Source organism: Octopus bimaculoides, chromosome 7 (assembly GCF_001194135.2).
Source record: "Octopus bimaculoides isolate UCB-OBI-ISO-001 chromosome 7, ASM119413v2, whole genome shotgun sequence".
Taxonomy (NCBI): domain Eukaryota; kingdom Metazoa; phylum Mollusca; class Cephalopoda; order Octopoda; family Octopodidae; genus Octopus; species Octopus bimaculoides.
Genome location: NC_068987.1, coordinates 32,191,436 through 32,197,500, shown reverse-complemented (window position 1 = coordinate 32,197,500; position 6,065 = coordinate 32,191,436). Strand labels below are relative to the sequence as shown.

The 6,065-nt window shown below is 37.0% G+C and overlaps 2 non-coding genes across 2 annotated transcripts; both read right to left on the bottom strand.

Moving 5' to 3' along the window:
• Positions 1–5,196: 5,196 nt before the first annotated feature.
• On the bottom strand, positions 5,197–5,270 carry Trnat-agu (transfer RNA threonine (anticodon AGU)). The gene has a single exon. It is a non-coding gene; the product is annotated as a tRNA-Thr (tRNA).
• Positions 5,271–5,548: 278 nt separating this feature from the next.
• Trnat-agu (transfer RNA threonine (anticodon AGU)) lies at positions 5,549–5,622 on the bottom strand. Its single transcript has one exon. It is a non-coding gene; the product is annotated as a tRNA-Thr (tRNA).
• Between the last annotated feature and the right edge of the window lie 443 nt (positions 5,623–6,065).

Genomic DNA, 6,065 nt, shown 5'->3' with positions numbered 1-6,065 from the left:
TATATATATATATATATATCATGTTTCATATATATATGTATGTATGAATGTATATATGCATATACATATGTATGTATATATGTATGCATGTATACATAATATGTGTGTATAGGAACATGAATGTGTGTATGTGTAGATGTGTGTGGATATATGCATATATATGCATGTAGTATGTAAGTACTATGTATATATGTATGTATAGAACGTGTGTGTGTATGTATGTGTATGTATGTGAGCACATATAATATATATATATAGGAACGTTTGAATGAATATATATATACACTACTCATATTTATCACTTATATACATATGTATACATATATAGATTTTTAACGTAAATATATACTCGTAAATACACAGAATATTTGTAATAAAATTTAAATGCTAACAGAAATATTGGAAGACGAAAATTTACATACTTCTCTCAAAGGCACACTGACATCTAAATATGTTCTCATTCAATGTAAACCTTTACACACACACACACACATACATACATATACACACACAGATGCATACCTTGAAACATTGATATAGACACGTATACAAGCTCATATTGTCGCACACACCCACATCTACCACAGTGGCACTCTCGTAAACATTACACAAACACATTCTCACTCTTTTAGAAAGCAATAGCTTAATAAAACATTTTATCTGTAACGGATGAAAACAAAGAAAATCAAAACCTTGACAATACAAAAGCAACGACTACAGCATCGGCAACAGCAACAACAACATCAAGAAGAACGTGAAATATGTTGAAGAATGTGCTTGAGTTAAAGAGTGTTTTGTGCCAAAGAAGGTTGCTGCCAAACTGCCAGAAATCAAAGAGGATTAAAACATTTAATGGATGATTCTACGATGATTTTATGAACAAACGACATATTGCTGAGATTCCCTAAAAAGGTCTTACTAACCGACCGACTAACCCGCCAACCCAACCAACCTACCGATCATCAAATAATCGGAACACGTGACTTCCAAGGGTAACAACTGGATGTGATTGGCTCTTTGTGCGTGTGTGTATGTGTGTGTGTGTGTGTGCGCGCGTATGCTATTCTGTTTCATGCATGTGTAGTAGTAGTAGTAGTAGTAGTAGTAGTAGTAGGTGGTGGTGGTGCTACTGCTGCTGATGATGTTGATGTTGATGATGATGATGATGATGATGATGATTGTTCTATTGAGTATACAGGCTTTCAAACATGTTGCAACAATAACTATCTCGCCTTTTTGTTCAAACACACTATATATCGAGCACTAATGCTCGACAGAATAATTTAGAGTATTCGGCACGTGATTTTCGGTGCTTATTCCGGTTCCTGCGTTCGGAGACGGAGTTCCGCTGTGGGGTCAACTTTGTATTCTGTTCTTCAGTGATTGGTTAAATATAGTACCTGGTGGTAGTAGTGGTGGTGATGGTGGTGATGGTGGTGGTGGTGGTGGTGGTTCTTAATTATTATTATTGAATGAGAGAGTAGTGCAAGCCATCAAAGTGACACTGGGGTAAAACATACGAAGCCCAGTATATCCATCATGACTACTCGTCTGATAAGGGTACACGAGACACATGCATCACAACCATATGTGCGCGATACAGTGATGTCAGATCAAGATAAACAGTGCATACCCTTGCAGGCGGGGCCCAGTTAGAGTTTTCTTTAGGTCGAGAAACCCATCCTGCTCAAAAGGTTCCTGCATAAGGTTTGTTTAAAGATGATGAACGAAACACCCCTGTTTCTAGAAGTAAATTATTCAAGCCCCTAAAATTACTTTCAATACATGGCTATGATGCTCCTCCACTACCTCTACTCGTGATCAGAGATGCACATATCGTCAGCTAACAAGAGACATGCTCAACTGGTTAAGGTCAAACAACTGACAAGCAAATCTGTGGCATTGAGGAAAATATTTGTTGTAGCCCAAGACAAAATATGTACATGATAACACTTCCAATCAATTAAGATCAGAAGCCATGAGAGCCAGTGCCTGGTACTGTATCAGGGCATTATTATTATTATTATTATGATTATTATTATTATTATTATTATTATTATTATTATGTTGTTGTTGTTGTTGTTGTTGTTGATATTTTCTCTTTATCATAGGTTTCGTTGGAGCTCCTGGAGTCTTGCATGCGTAGAGGGCTTACTACCTGCATCCTATGGTACCATGCAATTCGTTCTTTTCAGCTAATACTTTCCTGATTATTCTATCCGTGCCAAGGAGGAAAATCTTTTGTAACAGTTCTACTGGGCACTCTATTCCAATTTCCTTTATATTCCTCTTGATGCCTTCTGATACTGTTCCCAAAGACCCAACAATAATTGGAACTATCTTTACCTTCTTCATTTTCAATAGTCGGGCTATATCGTACTTAAGAGGGTTGTATCTATCTTTTCGTCTTCCTTCTTGGCTATTCGTGTGCCAAAGGCGCATGTTATATCAACTACATAGTATATGTGGTGCACCTTGTCCACCACCACTAGGTCCGGTTAGTCATGCTCTTGCACCTGATCTATTTGGATTGGGAAATCCCAGAGGATTTTGCCAATCTCCGACTCCGCCACTATCTGTAGTTTGTGCTCATACCACGTCTTGTCTCTCTCTAACCCCACTTTTTACACAGTTTCCAATGTAGCATTTTCGCTACCTGGTCGCGTCGCCACAACTTGTAGTGGTTTAGGAAAGTCTAGATTATTCGTTCGTGATATGGGCAATGGTTTCATCCACTCTATTGCAGATGCGACACAGCAGAGACTTGCTCTTTCCTAAGGTTGACCGAAACTTGGTCCTGCGTTGCCAGTATAATGCTCTCGGTCTCTTTTTTTAGAGTTCCGTTCATCAGCCAATGCCACCTACATCTTCCAGCAACTTCTTTTGTGGCTACATGAAATTGATTGTGTAGTCCCTTCTTGCGTAATTCTTCTTCATGTCCTTTTTGTACTTCTTCCTTTGTTTTCCCTTTTTTCTGTTTTCAATACTCCCTCGTTCCTAACTGTCACTAGCAAGGTTTCTTTACTTTGGGCTAGGTATCTCATTAAGCTCTCGAGTTCGATACGCACGCAGTCTTCCACACTTATCAGTCTCCTTCCTTTATTTGCTCTCTTCATGTATAGGCGATCAGTGTCTGTACATGGATGATGGGCTTTATGCTTCGTTAGGAACTTTCTTGACTTCCTGTCCATCTCTTTTAGCTCCTCCTCTGTCCACTTCAGAATTCTAGCGCCATACCGAACTACTGCGCGCGAGTTTATTGCCGAAATTATGTTTCTGGCATTCAGCTTTCGTTGTTATTATTATTTATTATTTATTATTATTATTATTATCATTATTATTATTATTATCATTATCATCATCATCATCATCATCATCATGAAGATATCTAGAAATGTCTTTTCTCAGGAATGCTTTTCAACCAATACTTACCTACAGTAAAGCATTTATAGGAGAAAATCAGAATTTCATATAGTTATACTTGGGGATGGTCAATTTTGTCAATTAAATACACGCACTATATATTTAGTCTTCACTTCAGTTTTGTTATTGTTCTGGCAGAATCGTTAGCGGTATTTCGCCCGTCGCTACGTTCTGAATTCAAATTCCGCCGGGGTCGACTTTGTCTTTCATCCTTTCGGGGCCGATAAATTAAGTACCAGTTGAATACTGAAGTCGATATAATCGACTCATTCCCTCGACCCAAAAGCTGCCCTTGTGGCAAAATTTGAAACCATTATCATTATTTTTGTTTCTTTATCAAAGTTCTTTCGTCACACATCCTGTGACCTCTTGTATCCTATACATACGTGTTATATATGTAATTATTACCTCTGTTTGGTAATAAAAAGCTACTTATAAATATGATTTCTTCTTTAGACAGAGGGTAACAATGTTTAGGGTGGTGATGTGCACACACATGATGTGAAATGATTTTGTCTATTTATTTCGACTGTCCACCTGCCACGGTGATTAAATTGACTAGGAACACTGTTCGCGATGAATATCCAATACCAAACAATCTTAATCTCCATATTTAAACTGTATAAAATTTCGGCAAGCTTACCTTTACCTATTCTGAGTTACTTGAAAGGTGACGTTCCCCTTCCTCTCTTCTATTTGTTGATACCTTTGTTTACCTACCAATGCGTTGTTTTACTTTAAGGGTGCTTATTTACCCATCCTTTATAATATTTCGACTGTTGTCCATCATTTCAAATACGTTTTAGCATTGTTGTTCTAACCTTTTTTTAAACAATCACATATGATTCGTCCCAGAGAATCAACCTTTAAATAAGAGTTTTGCTTCGACTAGCGAAAGCTATGCGTATCTTTCAGAAAGCTCCATGCTAATTTAACTTAATGCAGCATTCGCTGTTACTTTATGCGCAGGCTATGTGGGAAGACAGAATAAAGGGGCTTTTGTTAGCCTATCTCTCCGAAAAAATAGCTCCCTTTGCTGTTGAAAAAAATTAACTCACAGAGGAGAAGTTTCAACGTCTCCCTTCAATTTAATTACACCATTTAAGTGGCTGTTTCTGACATGAAATTTTTCCTTCATGTAAAACAACTATATTTTGTAGTCATTGCCCGTAATCTACTCCCAAAACACTTCAGTAGCTCTACTTAGCATCACTTGCAAACTTACATGTTCTATGATCATTAAAGTGCAACGACCTCCACAATAACCAGCCTTCAATTTCATTTTCCGTTCCTAGAGTAATTGGAAACATAGATTGCCGTGCTACTCATAAACCTTCTCGGTAGTTCAATTATTTGGTGAAAAAAATACCATCAAAGCAACTTAAACCGTTCAGAGGACGGGTGCGTTTTCTAGTTAAATACAGAATACACATAGTATCTGAGGGAACATGTAGCTATTTCGTGTAGCTGCTGTTATACTACACCTCGTAAATGACTTAGTGAATATTTTATACTTAGATAAAATTTCAGTATTGTCTTCTCCGCCCGTCTATCACATGTGATACAAAGGACATATAAACATGTACGTTTTGGACAAAATGCTTTGGACAGGGAAACAGTTAATGATTTGTTCTCATGAAAGGTATAATTTTAATTAGCAGGCTTCATGAATGTGCGAGCCTATTTTACTTTTCATATAACGAAAGTTCTTATGTATCTTCACAGTTTATTATGATAATGAAAATGTATTGGAGAAGAATAAAAAATAGGTTGAGGCTCCAGAGAGATTCGAACACTCGACCTCCAGTTTACTAGACTGGCGCTCTAACCAACTGAGCTATGGAGCCAGATACTATTTAGTCATATATTTAGACTTTATAAAGATTAAATGTTTATCCCTGACAATCTGAAAATGGCTTCAATAATTTTCATTATAATACGTGATTATTTCCTTCATGTCGACAACCGCAAAACTTTCTTGACAAGTTTGTATTTAGAAATATAACCATTTACGATCTCTAACAATTAAAAGAGGAAAAACTCGTATTTAAACACAGAAGAGATATTATTTCAGTACAGAGATGACATAGCTTTAGTGAAATTATTAAAGTATAACAAAATAATAAGGCTCCAGAGAGATTCGAACGCTCGACCTCCAGTTTACTAGACTGGCGCTCTAACCAACTGAGCTATGGAGCCACTTGCAGCAGCAGCTCCATACTTAAAGATAAAATAATCGGTTTTCACTTAACACAGTAGATATGGCTTTAGAAAGTATCTTCACAATACATGATTAGTCATTATAATAAATAATGTACCATGAGAGACTATCACACATCCACATATAATGATACAGTTTATACGCCTGAATAGGACGCTAAATCGATAGAGTCTGTAGAGCATCAAACAAAATTCCTTTGTGGTAGTTAGTTACACCACTCTGTGTTCCGAGTTGAAATTTCACCGAGGTTTATAAAATAAATACCAATCAGCTACTTTGATCGATCTCAGTGACGATGTCCGTTGCTGATATATGTGACCTTCAGTCTGTATCAGATCAAACTGTGAAGGTACGTGGCTTAATGGCTAGGGGTATTCGGTTCATAACCGTACGGTCGTGAGTTCAATTCTTGCCTGAAATA